The sequence below is a fragment of the Podarcis bocagei genome, assembly GCF_964188305.1.
Source record: "Podarcis bocagei genome assembly, chromosome: 5".
Classification (NCBI taxonomy): Eukaryota; Metazoa; Chordata; class Lepidosauria; order Squamata; family Lacertidae; genus Podarcis; species Podarcis bocagei.
Window position 1 is genome coordinate 43961375 of NC_138129.1, and position 19248 is coordinate 43980622.

General features: G+C 42.9%; 1 protein-coding gene across 3 annotated transcripts in view; it reads left to right on the plus strand.

Moving 5' to 3' along the window:
* LRRN2 (leucine rich repeat neuronal 2) overlaps positions 1-19248 on the plus strand; it is a 159132-nt gene that overhangs the window by 94803 nt on the left and 45081 nt on the right. The window contains exon 1 of one of the 3 annotated variants that reach the window (XM_081193444.1): positions 7801-7881. The exons of the other annotated variants lie outside the window; for them this stretch is intronic. The gene's annotated coding sequence lies outside the window, so the exon portion shown is untranslated. Of the gene's footprint in view, positions 1-7800; positions 7882-19248 lie in introns of those variants that run through there. 3 annotated transcript variants of the gene reach the window in all.

A 19248-nucleotide genomic window follows, 5' to 3' on the forward strand; every position in this document is an offset into this window, starting at 1 on the left:
CCTATGCGCTTTACATTTGCAGTGTGTACACAGCGTAAGTCCCACAATCAACCTCTAGCATCTCCAGTTAATAGCTACAGGGAGCAGGGAAGACCACTGTCTAATGCTTTGAAGACCCACTGCCAGTTGAAAATATTGGACTCAATGGACGAAGGAAATTAACCTGGTGTATAAAGTAGCTTCTTGTGTTCCTAATGCAGGGCCAGACAGCCACATAAGTGAATCTGCAGACTCATGGCTATAGAAGGTAGAGCTGTTGTGCAACTCTACCACCAAGGTCAGGCATAAGTATTTGGCCTTTGGCTCTCTTCTAGGATTGAATGTTCCTTCCTAAAATACAATAATTCTAGGTATTAATTACCAAGTCATTCTCTGGGTGGGCTCCTCATTTGAAGAAGGGAGACATTGTCAGGTTTGGGGAGTAACACCAATATTTGCAGAAGTGCAACAAATCTTGTTTTGTGGGGTGGAAGAATCTAAGGAGGGGCACCGAGCAACTCAATGAGAACTGAGCATGCTCAGTGTGCATGGAATGTTGAATGACTCTTGGGGATACAGAAATAGAAACTTGGCAGGGGGAACCTGGAATGGAGTTTTAAAAAGGGGAATGGCTGGCTTGGTAGAATCCAGGACAGGAGCTGTCCACGCTGCAACATTTTGTCACAGGCCCTGCTTATTAAAACATGCAAAGAAACTACCATTTATGTGAGGGCAAATGTAATAAATAAATAAACCATCATTTGCCTTGCGCCTCAAATGGAATTCCTGCCCCACATGAAATGTCTGCTCTCATTCTCACTCCTGAATCAGGAAAGGATTTAAAAAGTTAATGAAAAAGAAAATTCTCCCATTTTCTCTGCACAGGATGATTTTCTCTTCTTTACACTCATAGAACCCCCACAATACAGAGGAAATAGTCATGCTTAAGTCTCATTGAAATCAACTAACTAAGTTACTTACAGCTAACTTAAGCCCTATTGATTTCAGTGTGATTTAAGCATAACTAACTTTCTCTGGATTATGCATTCCATCAATATATTACAGCAAGATTAATGCATTACAGAAGAATCATGTTGTGCTATGAGAGCTCTGTTTGATTAAATCATGTTCTTCTGTGATGAAGTTGATACTAAATTTTCTGTGAATTTGTGTGTGCGCGTCAAATATAAAATTCTTCTTAAAGGGGAAGAATGAGGTTTTTCTTTATGCCCATTTACTGCAAACAGCTAATGGGAAATCTTACATTTTGCATTTCTCTTTGGCCCATAAATACTGAGACAGCGATCCGTCTCCCATTAAAATGAATAGGAGCTTTGCCATTTAATGATATAGGAGTAGTTTGTTTCTTTTGGTTGTCAGAGGGAAGTTATGTAGATGCCGAGCGTGGGGGATGCTGTCAATCCTGGAAGCCTGTGTATAAAGATCAAACCCCACAGCCATATCTCAGCATCCAGCCTCATTTTACTTGCATGAACACTGCTATCAGCATTCTAGTTCACACTTTGCCATTTGAACACTGTGCATGCTGAGTCTGAGCAGAAATGGGAATCCAAAACAGTGGGACAGATGCCAAGAGCAGGTTGATGGAAGCTGCAGCGTGACTTGAAACGTGACTGCTTGCAGGCATGGGGAACCTGTGGCACTCCAGGTGTTGTTAGACTCCAGAACTCCCCCCCCCCCGAGCATTGGCCATGCTGGCTGTGGCCAATGGCAGCTGCGATCCAAAAACATCTGCATAGCCACAAATTCCCCATCCTTGGTCTAGCAGCTGGGGTATAGAATTTGTTTCTGGCTCTGCCTACTTGTCCCACAAGGCCAAAACTACAACCAGTGGGGGTTTTGAGGGGGGGGAATGAAGTGATGGTACTTGTATATAGAAGTGGGTGCCAGCACAAAATGGCTGCCATGGGTGATAATACTCTGGTTACAACCCAATGCTGGGGCGAAAGATGACACAGTGAATCGAGCAAAACAGAAGGTAAGAGATGGGGGCACCGAATTTTGGGCTTGCACGGGGTGCTGCTGAAATTTGAAAGACCAAAGTCTGCCCCTGCATGGGATCTGGATCTGAGTTGTGTTGGAAGCCCCAAAGAACTTCTGCATTTAGGGGTGGCGTGGGGTTGTTCTTTTGTGGAGTGTTTAAACTGCTTGGTAATTTGGCAGCTTGAGTTAGTGTAGCATCTAGATTGAGGTGGTGGTGGTGAGGGAGGCAGTATTTAGCTTGCTACCTTTTCTCAAGCCATTAATGGTGAAGGGTGCAGTCTATTTGTGGTGGAGGGCAGTGGGGTGGAGACTCAGCAAATGCATGATAGGACATGGATAGAAGAGGAGCAGAACTCAGAGACTGCCAACAGAGAGCAACAACTTCAGAGCAACAACAGAGAGCAACAACTGCAAACAGCCCTTGTTAGCAGTAGCAGCCTTCTGCAACTTGGTGCCCTCTAGATGTCCTGAACTTGAATTCTCATCAGCTCCAGAGTTGATGGCCATTCTACCTTGGGGTAATAGGAGTTGTAGTTCAACTCCTAGCCAACCAAGTCTCCCAAAAATGTGGTAGTTTGAAGATAGCCAAATCCACATGGCTGTTAGGCTTGCCATACATCAGGAAAATGTCCTGGTTTTCAGGTGTAAAAATGGTGTGGGGGGGGGATTTTGCGGAATCGGCAGATGTCAGGGAAAACCCAGGTGTATGGCAACGTGATGGAAAAAAGCAACCCTAATTGCTGCAAGCTCATTGGAAGAAGGGCAGAACACTCTGATCTCAGCTGTCTCCAGATGAGGGATTGATGGGCCAGGTTTTCCCCTCCCCATGTCCATGTTCCCCAAAATTTCTTCCACGGGTAGAGAACTCGTCCTTTAATAGATCCACTGTCACTTGCTTCCCCCACACTCCAAGGGCTGGGGAAGATGCTACATTACATGCCATGAGCTTTGCTTGTCGCCTGTCATCTCATTGCATCTGTCATAGGGAGCCAAAATCTGAATTATTATTATTTTTGAGAAATGAAAGGTTTTTGCTCAGCCTGACAGACACACAGGGGAGTTTTGATCCATTCCCGGTGCAAAAAAAGGATGCTGTCAAATCTCTCTAGGTTTTATTGCTGGCATTATCATAAACAGCGTCCTGTGCCTATTATCGGGTCACAGGGATGCTTTCCCTGTCGTGTTGTTTCACAGCCGGAGCTGACAGCTCAGCATCCGTGCAGCGACACCAACCTGAGAATTAAAAAAACCAAGAATCCAGGAAGAAAGGCTTCTGCATCTGGAAATTGGTAACTTCTGGGCCATTTTCGCTGACCCTATGATTCTTGGACAGAGCAGGGGAGAGGGTCCCATCAAATGAACTATTGCTGTACTTGAACTGCTTACTTCCTCAAGCACTATGGGGTTTCAGAGCCAGTGGTATCAGGTTAAGTTTCAGTTGAATTGAGAAGTAACACTAGAAGCTTATGGTGCCTTTGTAATATTTGCTTTACTTTTAAATATACTTGGCAGGGCATAAGCAGCGGCAAACTAGCAATCCTACAAGGAATCCCCAAAGAATAATTTGGGTACCATCCTAGCATGCTTACCTAACTCCAACTAGAATTTCTCAGTCTCTTTCTCTTCCAAAACTGCTCTTTCTGCAGCCTCTCTGCCTTCGTATCAGATTCTCTAAGGTGGGGAATCTGTGGCTCTCCAGATGCATTGGACTAGAACTTGCATCATCCATGTGACCACTGACCATACAGCCTGGAGTTGTATTCCAAAGATATATGGGGAGCCACATGTTGCCCACCTCTGCTCTAAGGTCAAAACACTCATGCGAGATCTCCTCCTATCAGGAAGTAATCTCCTGTCATTGGTTTCATGGAACATTAGCTGAGCATTGTGGGCTTTTAGCCTAACAAAAGAATACCAAGGTGTAGGCTATGTTCAGAGTTCAAAATAAATGTGTGCTGCTTTTGGGATGCTTGTCTCTAAGGCCGATATTTTTCTGAATGCATTATCTAGGGACACAACAATGCCAACGATGGAAGTTGGTTCATTCCACATCTGATGGGGTACATATATTCTGTACTTAGATGGTGTGCCTGAATACAAAATAATCTTGTTTGAAATGATACAGTAGAGAGGTACTTCAGACCACCTAGAGATCCTATTAAACAGCACTTCCCAGATCCTATGGAGTCAAAATGACCCTAGAAATACTCAGCCCACCCACTGAGGGCATGTGGCTCCCTGCAAAATTTTACGTTTTCTGCTCTACTGCGGGCAAATGAAGTGTGCTTGTGGTGGGTGAATGAAGAAGGTGCCTTCTCATTGTGCTAGTGGGAGCCTGCTTTCAAACAGCTGAGGCTGAGGCAGCATCAAAAAGGAAAGGCAGAAGTAAATTACCTCTCAGAAAAGGTACCAACAAGAGCAGGAGCTTTGTGCTGTGATTACTGGTTCTGTGCCATGGCTGATGCATTCAAATTAATGGTGATCAGCATGAGAATTGGCAAGCTTCTTACAACCCTGTCATTTAGGAAGCTGCTACATACCAAAGACTTCTTGTTCACCTAGCCTAGTATTTTCTATTCTGACCAGCATCACCAATCTAGGATCTTAGGCAGGAAGACTTTCACATCACCCGCTACCTGGTATTTTTCTCTAGTCTGGAGATGGCTCAGGGACTGGAGCTGGGACCTTCTGCCCGCAGCACATGAGCTCCAGCACTGAGATAGGTGGTCCCTTGTCCTTTGTTTTTTGAAGGTCTTCTTTGGGACCCTGAATGCTGGTCTGGTGGCTAGTCAACTGAGTTGTGAATCAGGAAGTCTCCAGTTTGAATCTCATCTGTGCCATAAACTCACTGGTTGATTGTGACAAGCTGTTCTAGATCTCTATCAACCTCAGGAGACACATACACACACACTCTTGTTACTGGGAACAATAATGCATACCAATCTTGCAGGGTTGTTCTAGGGGTTGTAAGATAACGGATGAGCAGTGCTTGGAACCCTTGAAAACATTATGCATCAAAGCTCCGGATAATGATCCTGATCCTCGTCAAATTCCTAAAAAGCCAGTTGCCTGTACAGTATAAGATCCTATGCTATGGACTACCAACTGACCAATCAGTATACCAGAACCTTTGTTTATGTCTAGGGCATTGTTCAGAATAACAGCTTAGTGGCAGTTCTGCACATACTCAAACCTTTATACACAATCCAATAAATCTTATCTTCATATTAGTTGCTATCTATCTACACATTTTTAGCACCATTTTTAGCACATTTCCAGTGCCACATGGCTACCCCTGGCCGTATTAGATGCCAATTTAACACATAGTAGGAATCTGTATCCATCATGGTAGAAAGGGCAAGAGGATAATTGAACAGTATGCCTTTGTAGGGCACGTTACTGCTACCAAAAACAAGTGTGGCATGGATATGGGGTTATGTTGGGAGCACATTCTTCCCTGGGCTTTATACGTTAGGATAATCTAATCACAATAATACATTCTAATACGGCTCTTTGAAAAATCTGGCAGTATGTAGCTCATAAAGAGAATTTCTGGTCGCTTCTGTGCTCTGCTGATCATGTCTGAATTACACAGGACTCTATGCATTACCAACTAAAAAACCCAAAGGCTTTCCTGTTGCGTGTAAAACTCAGAACAGGGCCTGTGGTGTATGGTTTTCTATTCTCCCCTTTAAATCCTTTCTCGGGGGAAAGGAGGGGGAATCCCCAGGGGGGCTCTTGTTTCCCTTCCAGCCCAACAGTCTTCCTCTTGGATGGCTTTGCTAGTTATGCTCATATTTATAAACATCTGAAAGATCCTGGTGCCAGGCTGATCTGATGCTAGAAAGCAGGCATTATATTTTGTGGCAGGAGCAAACCACTTCTGAATTCATTTCTTATTAGAGATCAAGTCATTTGTGAGGCTTCCGAAGATGCAATATGATGCAATCTATTGCAGGATAATTCTCCTTTCATTTGTTCATATATATATTTTTTAAAGAGAACCACATTTGACAGGACAAGCCACAATTCTGTTATGCGATGAGAAGGAAGCTCCCATCTGCCCAACCTTTCATTTAATTAGGCAAGCCGGAGCACAGATCACAGTGCTCTCCCACTTCTCTTTTAAAAGATTGAACTGTACAGCTCTCACAGATTTTGTCTTCTGCCTGTGATCTTCGAAGAGAATGAAAAGTCCTTGGGATTCTCTGTGTGAAAAAGAGACAGAGAGTCATGCATGGCTATCCGTGTGTAATGATCTAAGCCTTCCCCTGCTTTCAAACACTGTGCTCTTTTTCTTTGCATCTTGCATGGGCAACTGAGCTCACAGCTCTCCAGTGCAACATTTCTAGTCCTCTGTCACCTGAACTAAAAGACAAAAGCAGATGGAAGAAGGCCTACATGTCATTTTTCTTCTTCTTTATATAAGGAGCTGAGGGTATACACAAAGAGCCTATTCTCATGGCCACTTCAGTGCCTAGTTGTGGCTGTGGAGGTGGGGAACCCTGAACATGTTGTTTTCCAGCTTCTCTCAGTTCATGGTGAGTTGCTCATGTGGATTAGTTAGGGTTTTTTGATCTACAATGAAGAGCCCAAATTAATGATGCACTGTAGTAGTTTGTCATAGCTGAAGGCCAGCCCGAGTATTAGGTAGAACGAGGTAACCACTGTAGACAACAAATGTTGAAGGGGTGGGAGCCTCTGAAGAGGTGTTGGAGGAAAGGGCTGTGTGTACCACATAGTGCACATTGTGCTGCTAAGCTAGCCTGATGCTCTTACATGTAGTGGAGAATGTTTTCTTGTTGCCAACACTCGAGCAAGCAAGCTTGGTTGGCTTTTGAACATGGAATAGTGGAGGGAGGGAGAGAGAGAGAGAGAGAGAATATGAATGTTTTCCACCAGACTGTACCCTCCATCACTGCACAGTTAAAAGGAGGTACACTCTTGTAACATATCACAGATCACTGTGGTGCAAGTGCTATCTCCTCCCCCACTGTTACACACTGCTTAAGCCTCTACTTTGCTTTCTCTGTCTTGCAATTTCACATCTCCCACCAATCTAAAAGCTGATGGGGTGGTTGTTCTTTCGGTTAAAAGCCTGGTTGTTCTAGAATAATAGAACATGCAACGGTAGAAAACACACATCGGCGGCAGCAGTGTATGAAATGACAAACTGTGCACTCCATGGTGCCTGTTCTCATGCCAGCATTGACATGACAGAGTACAGGGTGCTCCCCACTCCAGAAATGAGCCCTTCTACTTATGGAGGGTGATAAAGTAAGGGTGGGTGATGCACGGGGGGGGGGGAGGCTTGGGGCTTGCTACTATGACTTCACTCTTTTTTGCTCTCTTGCAAGGCAACTGAATGCCTGAATGGAGCTAGAGGCACATCAAGAACTCAAAATTTCACAATGCCATGTGCTCTATTCTCCTGAAAACAGACAGTGATATTCAGCTAACTCATTCTCCATGTATACCCAATGAACTCCATTGACTTCAGTGGATCTACTCTGAGGATGATTATATGTTACTCATACATTCCTCAAATGAATTCCAACCATAGGGCAAATTCTTGTTTTAGCCAGCATTTCTCTCCCTTTTCTGGATCACAAGAAATGCATGGGCGATAGTGCTCCTTTTGCAAAATAAGAACAATCAAGTGAAGTGGTGTACACATTTTCTGCTGCACTTCCAGTGCCAAGCACCGTGACAGGCAAGTGAGACAAGTAAGCAGCCGTATCCTTGCCCACATTGCCTGCTACTGCTGCTCCTTAATTATTTCATCTCCCACAGGTTATCACACTTGCTTTTATTGGGCACCTCCATCTCCAAGCCCCCATATTGAGAAAGTGTGAAATGCATAAAATGGTTGGCAGGATCCCTTCATAGCAGCAAAGAGTAAGTGAAATATTTTTTACAACCCTCTTATTATTATTTTTTTAAAATGGAAACCAGGGGAAAAAGGTGAGCAGCAACAGTTCAGTCTGTCCAGGTGCTGTTTCCTCCCGTTGGCTGCTTAAGGATTCCACAAGATAACAAGGTGCAGTCAGCTGTGGTTGTTTACTCAAAACGCACCTACGTCATGGCAGTCCCCCTCTCTTTTTTCTTTTTCTTTTCTTTTTTCTTTTGCATCTTCAAGACAAATAGAATTAGTGGTATCAACCTTACCACAAGGAGAAACACAGACTTACAAAGAGCATCACATAGCATCAGACATGGGAGATGTAAAAAAAAAATAATTGGCAAGAGATTAAGTGTTTAAAACAAATAAGGCACCAACATAGAAAGTATGTAAATATGTGCTTTCATCCTGTTTATACTGCTTCCTTTTAAGTCAGGTTGGGCCCAGCAGGCACTCTGGCACAGACATCTCTTTTCCATTTGGGAAAAGAAGTCAGTGAAAACAGAATGCTAAAATATACCTGTTTGGGATTCCCAAAACTCTGTAGAAAAGTTTTGTGTATTATCTATTTATATATCTCTGCAAATAGATAGGCAGGCAGGCAGATCGACTGGCAGATATATTAGATTTTATATCCCAATTTCCCCTAAAAAAGGAGATTCCCAGGGGAACAATCTTCAGTTTAAAAACAGAATAAAAGCACGCTATCAAAGCCACATTATAAACAAGAGTCAATAGCACCAATGATACATTTAAAATACCTAAAACCAGTGCTTTTTTCTGAGGGGACGCAGGGTACGCATACCCCTAAACATTTTGTGAATGTAAGTTTGGCCTCATTGAGGGGCAGTATTTCAATATGAGTAAGAAAATGAGAGTACCCCTAAGCATTTTTTAAGAAAAAAAGCACTGTCTAAAACTAACAGAGACCTGCTAAAACTAACAGAGACCTGATGAGCATCTACAAATGAGAGGTCAAGATGCTCACAGCCACATGGAACTCGTGCCCAATGCCACCTGGAAAGCCTTTAATCTGAAGGCTGGATTTGACAACATATTGTATGGCAAGGATGCTCTGTGCATGCACAAAAGCAGCCACACATTCCAGGACTGGGCCATGCAGGACTGAGAGCAGGTTTCGGGGCTCTACTACGAGGAGTCCCAGACGAAGAAGAGCTGCTACTGAGCAAGAATCACACAAAAATATCAACAGGGTATGCTACAGAGATCAAGCAGCAGGATTCTGTTTATATTCTGAGCGGCTGCAGCAGTAGAAAGGCATACTCTAACACCATTATTAATAACTGGTATATTCTTAATTTCATGCTGATCTCAACTTGATTTCATGCAGATGGTGGAAGAGAAAAGAAGTAGCAGATAAAGAGAGAGGAGGAAGGGACTGGCTAGAAGAGAAAAGAAGCCATCCTGCTTGCTTTTGGCTCTAGCCCCCCCCCCCAACTCTGCTCCACCACTGGCAACATATGACTCTCATAAGAACAAAAGGACTCCCCATTTTGACTATCTAGTACCTCCTTCAAAAAGTTCAATGCTCTATAGAGAGAATTGTGCCACAGCAGCCTTTTGAGGTGGGAGAAGCTGAAGGATAATTATCATTCCCAGGCTACACACACCGGGCTTTGTGGTTGAGTACGAATTTGAAGACTTGTCTTCCTAGTTCAAGTCCTACTCAGTCTGCTCACTGAGTGAGATGGCTGCTCTGTGGGAGGTATGTGTGGGCTTCTCATTCCAGGCAACAGCTGGGCTCACTGCAGTGCACTCAAAGAGATGCATGCTTGGACAAGGACTGGTGGGAAGTTAAAGGGCTCCATTGAGCCACCTGGGAATCCCCTCCCATGTATGGAATTAAGCCTTGTGATGATAAGGCCAGAAGCATAACTTTTGAATATCCGCAGCTTCAACAAAACCAGAAGCAATTTTTATGCAGGTATGGGAGAAAGGTCAGGATTGTTACAGTGGTTTGGTCTATTGACTGAAGAAACCTTGCAATTCTGCCCATCCATCAATTAGTGCTGTCAAAGCCATAGTGAACGCATTCATTTTTCATGCCGCCCATAACAACGGGAGGTCCAGTTGAATACAGTTTCCAATATTAAGTGAATATTATAAATGAAACAGCCAGGGCTGTTATGAATATGCGGCTACTGTGGCAGGTCCATTAAGGCTGTGGCCTTTAGCATACTCTCTTGGAAATAGCTTCTGATGAGATCACAGAAGCTCCAGGCAAATTCACACAACACTTTCAGCCCTTGGCAGATCAAAGATTGAAACTGTGGTCATGAGTGAGTGTCAAAAGCCATATGTGCTGGCTTCAGTGTGTGCCGATTACATGGGCATGGCCAACTCGGCCTGTGGCACAGCAGCTAAAGGTCGTAGCTTTCAACAACAACAAAAATTAGGCTATTATTCTCATTTGAAATGAACTGCCCTCTTATCTCAGGCCATCGCAGTTCCATGGGCCAACCATCAAAGGCTCAAACTCACCTGTATTTTCCTAGAATGTACCGTATTTTTTGCTCTATAAGACTCACTTTTTCCCTCCTAAAAAGTAAAGGGAAATGTCTGTGCATCTTATGGAGCGAATGCAGGCTGTGCAGCTATCCCAGAAGCCAGAACAGCAAGAGGGATTGCTGCTTTCACTGCACAGTGATCCCTCTTGCTGTTCTGGCTTCTGAGATTCAGAATATTTTTTTTCTTGTTTTCCTCCTCCAAAAACTAGGTGCGTCTTGTGGTCTGATGCGTCTTATAGAGCAAAAAATACGGTACCTTGGAATTCAGCTGAAAGTCTGTGAGTTGGGGATGTTCTATGAGGTCCTCCTATTTAAAGGATTAAGATGTGTTCCATGACATTTGATATAGCTGGGTGGGTTGGGATCTACCGGGAGACCCCTAGGTTTTTTGAAGTAGAATGGCAAGGATTTCTGACTCCTAATTGTTTAGCAATTGCAGCAAGAAAATTATTTCCCTCCTAAGTTGTACCGCTGAAATGAAGAAAAGGGGAGTAACTGGGAGTGGATTTTGTGTGCACATGCATATGTGTGAAAGAACTATGAGCTCAGCTCAGTTCTAGTACTCAAAACAAATTCCTGGACTCCTAGTAAGTGGACATATTTTGCACTTGGGTCCAGCTGGCAGATCTTGGTATGAAATCTATGTAGAACTGTGTTTCTCAAACAGTGAATCAGGATCCACGACTTTCCACCTTCAACCACTTTCAGGTGTGTCTCGGTGCCACAGCCTGCCCATTGCCTGTCCCGCCCTCTTTTGATTGGATCAATGCTAGTACCAGCAACCCCTTGTCTGCTGAGTAAAGATGGCCAGGAGATAGAGAAGTTCACAGGGAAGAATGGAAGGAAGGTCATCCATCTTTGAGGGGAAAGTACTAGAGGAGGTGCTAAAGGAATGTAAGATAAAGTGCTAATATGCATTTATAAGAATAAAATCAATAAACTGGGAATGGAAAGGAAAGGGATAAGAGAGGAAAGCTGTTACATGAGGAAGAAGTGAATGTAAAAGAACCAGGTTAAAGGGATGTAAGAAACTGGGAGGGTTTGGAGGGAATACAAGTTGAGTGTGAAAAGAGAATGGAAGAGGAAATTACAAAAGATGGGTAAAAATGCTTTAAGAGGAATGGGAATGCAAAAATAGAAAAGGTAATGCACCTTCTATTTAGAGCAGGGGTTGTCAACCTGGTCCCTACTGCCCACTAGCGGGTGTTTCAGGATTCTAGGTGGGCAGTAGGGGGTTCTACGGCACAAGCGGAATCCTCCTTCCATCGAGCACTGGTGGGCGGTAAGGAAATTTTACCATCAAGAAAGATGTATTAGTGGGCGGTAGGTATAAAAAGATTGACTGCCCCTGATTTAGAGCCTCAGGATCAGAAAATTCTGCCTAAAAATGGAGAGGGTGAATCACAATGCCTCCAGAGCAAATGTCTGCACTTAGCTTGAGGAAAGCTGAGCTATGGAACTGCTAGCTACAGTGAAAATACTGTGGAAAAGAACTGAGCAATTTCCAAAGGTGGATTAGATATCAGTGAAAGATGATGTCAGTAATTGCCAGCTGATTATGCCAAACTCTGCCTCCATCTGCCATCATATTATAACTGGATCTGTCCCTGCACCCCACTTTTGTAACTGGTGAGACTCAGTAATTTCCCACCATTGCAAGTGGACCTTGGGAGTAGAAACCCTTTGACTAGAACCCCTAAACCAGGTCATTCTGTGGAGCTTTGGTGAACTGAGGCAAGAATATAACTCTTCCAGTTTAGTTCTCCTGGGAAACTTAATTCAGAAGGGTTTTAAAGAAACATTATCCAGATTTTGCATTTAGGCCATTTCTAAAGGGATAAGAAAATATCCATATTGCCTTTAAATGATGGTGTAAACTGTAAAGGATTCTGTGGAACACAGCTGCCCAAGATCCAACAAGGTAAATGGAGGTCACTCCCCAGCCGTGCTGCAGCTCCCCATCGGCCATGCCCCCAGCTAATCCGATTGGTCAGCTGGGGGGCATGATGCAGCTAGGAATCCTAATGACGTGGGCAGCATCCCTCCACCAACTGCCAGGTCACTGGGAGGTCCCAGATGCCCACCCACAATGCCTTCCCCCGGGGAAGGGGAGCGGTACTGTCACACACAAAAATGTGGGGGTAATCAACACATGTAGAGGGGAGCAGGGTCACAACTGCTGGTCTCACTTTTGATCTGTACATGCTGATTAGGTCTTCTGTGCAGATCCTACAGTATGTTGGCATAACTAACTCCTCATGCACAGTCTATGCGCCTGCACGTAAGACTTATGTGGACTTATTGCGGGCTTATGGGATACCAAGCTGGGATACCAGAAAGACTTGGAAAGAGGGAAGCCTGGGTGTAGGAGATCAGGACCCTGGCCAGCTCCTTGTGGAATATCAGAAGCTGGATGCAATGCTGTAATGGCTTAGCTCGATGTTTCAGTTTGAAACACTTTTACAAAAGAAAACAAAACAAAAGAAAGAACCAGATTGCACACCATTTGTAGATTAATACATGGTGATCATTTTAAGATGTGGTGGTTTGTGATACTGCAAAGGTATGGCAAGTGCAGCCGATTATATAATGCACAACAACTCATACAACAATCATACACTTTTCCATAAAGGCACCAGATTTGCACCATTTGTGGATGTCTACATAGTTATCATTTTCCATTACTGGCATGTAAGGTATTTCACATGCACTTTTGATTGGAATGGTGTTTAGGATAGCCATATTTCAAACAGTTGTTGTGCTTTTTTTGCTTTCTTTCTTTCTTTCTTTCTTTGCCAAAGTTGTTGAGTTGTTTTGGCAAAATCGCAAAAAAAAAATTTAAAAAAATTGCCAACATGGGTTCCCATACATCCGGATTTTCTCAGACATTTTACCAATTTCCTGCTGACGACTGCAGTACAGTGGTACCTCGGGTTACAGACGCTTTAGGTTACAGATGCCTCAGGTTACAGACTCCACTAACCCAGAAATAGTACCTCGGGTTAAGAACTTTGCTCCAGGATGAGAACAGAAATCATGCAGCAGTGGCAAGAGGCCCCATTAGCTAAAGTTGTACCTCAGGTTAAGAACAGTTTCAGGTTAAGAACGGACCTCTAGAACAAATTAAGTTCTTAACCCGAGGTACCACTGTATTCAGGATATGTCCAGGAAATCACGGACGCATGGCAAGCCTAATGGTCTTTCCATCTGAGCAGTCAAAAAAGAACACTAGGAACACTGCTCAAACAGCTGCCCAGAGGTAACTGAGAGCCAACAGTGTTCTCTAGCCATGCCATCTCTGTAGTAAGATGTGACAACTGAAAAGAGCAATTCTACAGGCTTTTTGGTGGGGTTGCTGCCCCTGACTGTATCGTGGCAGTTCACTCCCACACATGAAGTGTTCTAAGGAGGAGGAGTCAGAGGAGGGGGCTTGGGTGAAGCAGAGGGTGGGGGAACCCAGCCAGATGAGTGGGGTATAAATAATAAAATTATTATTATTATTATTATTATTATTATTATTATTATTATTATTAATTATTAGTGTTGGCTCCTGGGGTCCCCTGCAGCATACATTTAGGGGCTCTCACTAGGAATGGTCCCCCCCCAATAAAAGTCCTCCCCAATCGTCTGTGTCATCAGAGTTTGAACCTGGGGTATGACAGTTTTGTGGAATGAACAAGGGAGTTACTATTACTAAATGGAACAGGCTTTTCGAATCAGTCCTGAACAAAATGGTGTATTAGCATTTCCACCAATGGATGGCAGAGTAATTCCAAAGCAGCCTCTGCTTAACTCCAGCTCCTTTGAAACATGAGGCAGGTGTGAAAGAGAAGTCTGCTCTTCTACTTCTAAGCAAAATAGTGGAGATGCAGGGATTCATAATGCAGTGGAATTTAATAAAATGGCCCAGAAGTGACAAAGTTTTTTTTCGTTGCCAGCTTCTTAATTAAATTGCCTAATGCCGTTTGCAATCACAGCACAAACTCCTGTGTTTAAAGACCATGGTGTTGCCATGGCGCTAACCCAGTGGATGGTGTGAGGCTGTGACAAAGCATACAGATTAGGAAGGCTAGTGTTGCTGCAGGAGATTTGGTTGCCATGTTACAAAGGGAGATCTGGAACACTGTTTTCTACAGCCCAGCAATGCTTTCGCTTTGGTGTGCTTTTACATTATCCTCTTGCTATATTATTCAAAGGCCTTTTTGAAATAGCCATACCCACATTTTGCAGGCTGGGAAATTGAGGGGAAGTAGTAGCAGGGCTTATTTCTCATAGCTTTAGACTATTTTACAAGAACTGAAAATTGGAAGGAATCCCTCACCCCCTTTTTATTTCCCTCCCCAAAGCCTGATTAAATAAATGGGAAATGCTGAAACGTTTCCATAAAATGCCTTCTCCTACAGCAAATAACTTAATAATGTTCAGCCCAATATTATGCATGTTTACTCAGATGTAAGTCCCAAAGTTTAATGGGCATATTCAGAAGTAAATATACAAAGGAATGAACTATTAGACTAATGATACCGGTAATGTTATTGCTCCCATCCAAAGCGTTATTATAATTGTTTTTTAAGCTGGAATTAAATGCAGGTTCATTTAAAACTGACAACATTGCTGGTCAGATCACATTTGGCAATGTGCCCACAGTTCTTTCCTTTTCTTTCTTTCTTTTTTTAAAAAATAATCAAAGTGAGAAAATGGAAAAGCTTGCTGCAGTTTGTGCAAATCTCCAGTTTTTAAAAGCCTTTTCAAGCAACAATAGTAACTGTTGCATTTGTTTATAGGAGCGATGGGGAACACAGGGGCACCCAGATGTTGTTGAACTACAACTCTCATCATCTTTAGCAATTGGCCATGCTGGTTGGAGCTAATGGGAACTGGAGTCTAACAATTTTCAGAGAGCCATGAGTCCTCCCTCCCTGTTTTATGGAATGCTAAATGTTTCTAATGCACATTCCATTAAAACAGGTAGTCTAGCACAGCTTTTTCTCAAAGTCTAGTAAGAGGCTCTTCTTGGCTGTGAGGTGGAAAGAAACAAAAAGAATAGAGGGGTGTGGGGTTAAGTGAACAATGTCTCTCACTTAGGCTACCAAGCAGCAGCCACCATGCAAGGAAATAACCCTTTCTTTCTCCTTGGCATTGCATAACAGACATACATAGGATGAGTAACATGCCAATCACTCTTGGTGTCATGAACATTTCTTGGATTATTATTATTTTTTTAATTTGGATACAGTCATCAGAAATTCCAAACAACTGCTTAGATGCCCTTGCAAATACATGGTTGTGATTCCTCAAAGATCACAGATCTGAAATAATTTACTCTGAAATTGTATCATAGACTTTTGATGCTACTTCAAACTGAGCAGTATGAAGAGTACAACATTCCTATGAGTTCCATTCTGATCATTTGTACGAGGGATTCCATCGTTCTTATACAAGGACAAATGAAATTTTGAAGTATTGCAGGGCTTCCATTTCCAGCCTTGAGCTAGAAACCCCAAGGCAAAGACAGTCCTGACCTAAGGCTTTGAGTCTGAAGGATAGTGAGCGAAATGATCCCCATGTGAAACTGGCCATTGAAACAGATGGTGCATGAAACTCATTCAAAGCCAAGACTAGTCACACCATCACAAGGCCACAGAGGTACATAAATACATGTGAAAAGGATCTAGGAGTCTTGGTTGACCACAAACTTGACATGAGCCAACAGTGTGACGTGGCAGCTAAAAAAGCCAATGCAATTCTGGGCCTCATCAATAGGAGTATAGCATCTAGATCAAGGGAAGTAATAGTGCCACTGTATTCTGCTCTGGTCAGACCTCACCTGGAGTACTGTGTCCAGTTCTGGGCACCACAGTTCAAGAAGGACACTGACAAACTGGAACGTGTCCAGAGGAGGGCAACCAAAATGGTCAAAGGCCTGGAAACGATGCCTTATGAGGAACGGCTAAGGGAGCTGGGCATGTTTAGCCTGGAGAAGAGGCGGTTAAGGGGTGATATGATAGCCATGTTCAAATATATAAAAGGATGTCACATAGAGGAGGGAGAAAGGTTGTTTTCTGCTGCTCCAGAGAAGCGGACACGGAGCAATGGATCCAAACTACAAGAAAGAAGATTCCACCTAAACATTAGGAAGAACTTCCTGACAGTAAGAGCTGTTCGACAGTGGAATTTGCTGCCAAGGAATGTGGTGGAGTCTCCTTCTTTGGAGGTCTTTAAGCAGAGGCTTGACAACCATATGTCAGGAGTGCTCTGATGGTGTTTCCTGCTTGCAAGGGGGTTGGACTCGATGGCCCTTGTGGTCTCTTCCAACTCTATGATTCTATGATTCTATGAAATGGGCCCACTCAATCCACACTATAATATTGCATAGGCTAAGTCCCAGTTCAGGCATGAAAAGTCATACTGCATGGAACTTAGATTTATCATAGATGGGAAAATGACTTTACACATCTCAAAAGATACAAAATCACTTCTTTAACACATTTGCAACCAATCATTCTATGTGCCTATTTTATAGTTTTGTTTTTATCTTCTAATGTTTGTCTGTTGTTATTGTTATCTCTGTTTTATATATATTATAAAATGAAATAATAATAATGTTTACCAAAAAAAAGAAAGATACGAAATCAGCGGGCAGCTCTTTAAGCCAATGCACAAATTTGTGCTGAAAACTAGAGGAAGGGTCCTAATTAAGAAGCATAGCATCTTGAAATCATGGGTGAGTCTTGCTTGTTTCCCAACTCAGAACCTAGTTGATTAACAGATAGTGGACTGGGGAGAATGTTTTCATAGTGTGGATCTGACTGAAGTTGAGTGTTGGTGTGTATCCTTGGAGCATGAATTACTTCCTCAATCCATTCGGGTTTTAATCTTCTAGCGATTCCTCTGACATGCCATTCCTTGTTTCTCTGCATCTGTGGGCTGTGTTGTTGGCACACGCAGTTGAGTGATTATAGGCCTCTCTCTCTCTCTCTCTCTCTCTCTCTCTCTCTCTCTCTCTCTCTCAAAAGTGCCATACTGTATGTTGCCAATGTCGGGATATAAAACAAGGCTGTGTGGATTCTGCCATCCTGCACAAGTACAGAGGGGAAAAACTCTCCAGAATATAGCATTGGATATACAATTCAGCTTTCTTAGTACCCCAGCTTTCACCCTTGATTTTCACCCTTGATGGCAGTGTGTGAACCTCACCATCTCTTCTTGTGAGAATCACTGAATATTATTTCTAAGTAGTGGATAATGATACATAGCTCCTATATCCTCCTACTCAGAAGCAGAATACTGCGCAAAATACATACAGTATGCGGATCATACTCTACCATGGCTGTAGCACATCCTGCGCTACTGTTTGACAAGGCCTGATTAAAGGGCATGGGAACTCTTCTCTGACTTGTACACCACACAGTCTTCTCTGTAAGCCAGTGCTAACACAGAGATGAAGCACACAAACACAGCCACCCTTGTGTGCTGTCCACCCTTGATAATATACCTGTGACTCAGTCCAAAGAGCCATAAGAGTCTCTCAAACTAAGTCATGTATCTTCTAAAGATAAGAAAGAACTATATTGTCTTCTCTACTAGCATTTTGATCTTTCCTCCAGCTGGGCACATAGTTGTTTCTCCTATGGGTCATACAGTGGTACCTCGGGTTACAGACACTTCAGTTTACAGACTCCACTAACCCAGAAATAGTACCTCGGGTTAAGAACTTTGCTTCAGGATGAGAACAGAAATCGCGTGGTGGTGGCACGGCCCAATTAGCTAAAGTGGTGCTTCAGGTTAAGAACAGTTTCAGGTTAAGAACAGACTTCCAGAACAAATTAAGTTCTTAACCCAAGGTACCACTGTACTGGAGAAATCAAATAAGATACTTTGAAGGAACAGAACATTTTTTCAAGTTCCCAGACTGGCTGGGGCTCTACTTTGTATATAAAATCAACTGTATTAATGATATTTAGGGAACCATATCAGTGCTTAAGCTAAAATAAGGGGAATTGTGTCTCAAATCTGCCTGGAAGTCATCCATTCTTACCTGGAATCACTTCCAGTAAGTCAGGATATGGGTTTGTTGTTCTTCCACAGTGAGAAATATATATACACTGCATAGGCTTAAACATTATCACTCCTGATTACTTTCTGTGTTCAGGCTGCAATGTGATAGGAACATAGGAAACTGTCCTATAACAAGTGATACTGATTGTACTTCTAGCTCAATATTGCCATCTCTGAGTGGCATCAGCTTCCCAGGATCTCAAGAAATGTCTTTACCATCACTTGGTACCTGATTCTGTTAATGGAATAATCTTTTAACAGGATGCCGGACTAGATGAGCCTTTGACCTGGTCCAGCAGATTCTTCTTATGATCCTATTTTATTAAAATGAAGCCCTGGTGGACCCTTGGTGCGTGACAGCCCTACATTTCTATGAGTCTGTGATTTATCAGTGTTTCTGTGATAAAGTGGCACGTAAAGGATATGTCTGATTTTCAACATGGTGCCAAAGGTGTTCCACAAACATATGCTTCTGTCAGCATTAACCACAAGTGACTCATCCAATGTAATTGAAATTTAATAACATAGTTATATTATGTTAAACAAGAGGGTGGTCATTAAGAACATTTATTCAAGATTAACAGCCAGGTAATAGACACTCCAAGGATCACAACTATGGAGCAGCTGATCCAGAACACGCAGAAATTAATCTGGAGTCAAATTTACAGTGGAAATTAAAATTCACCATTCAGTAACTTTCTTTTTCAACCAGATTCCATTTCACACTGAACTTTGTGAGACAGCGTACAGCCGTTCTAAATTCATATCCTTTGCAGG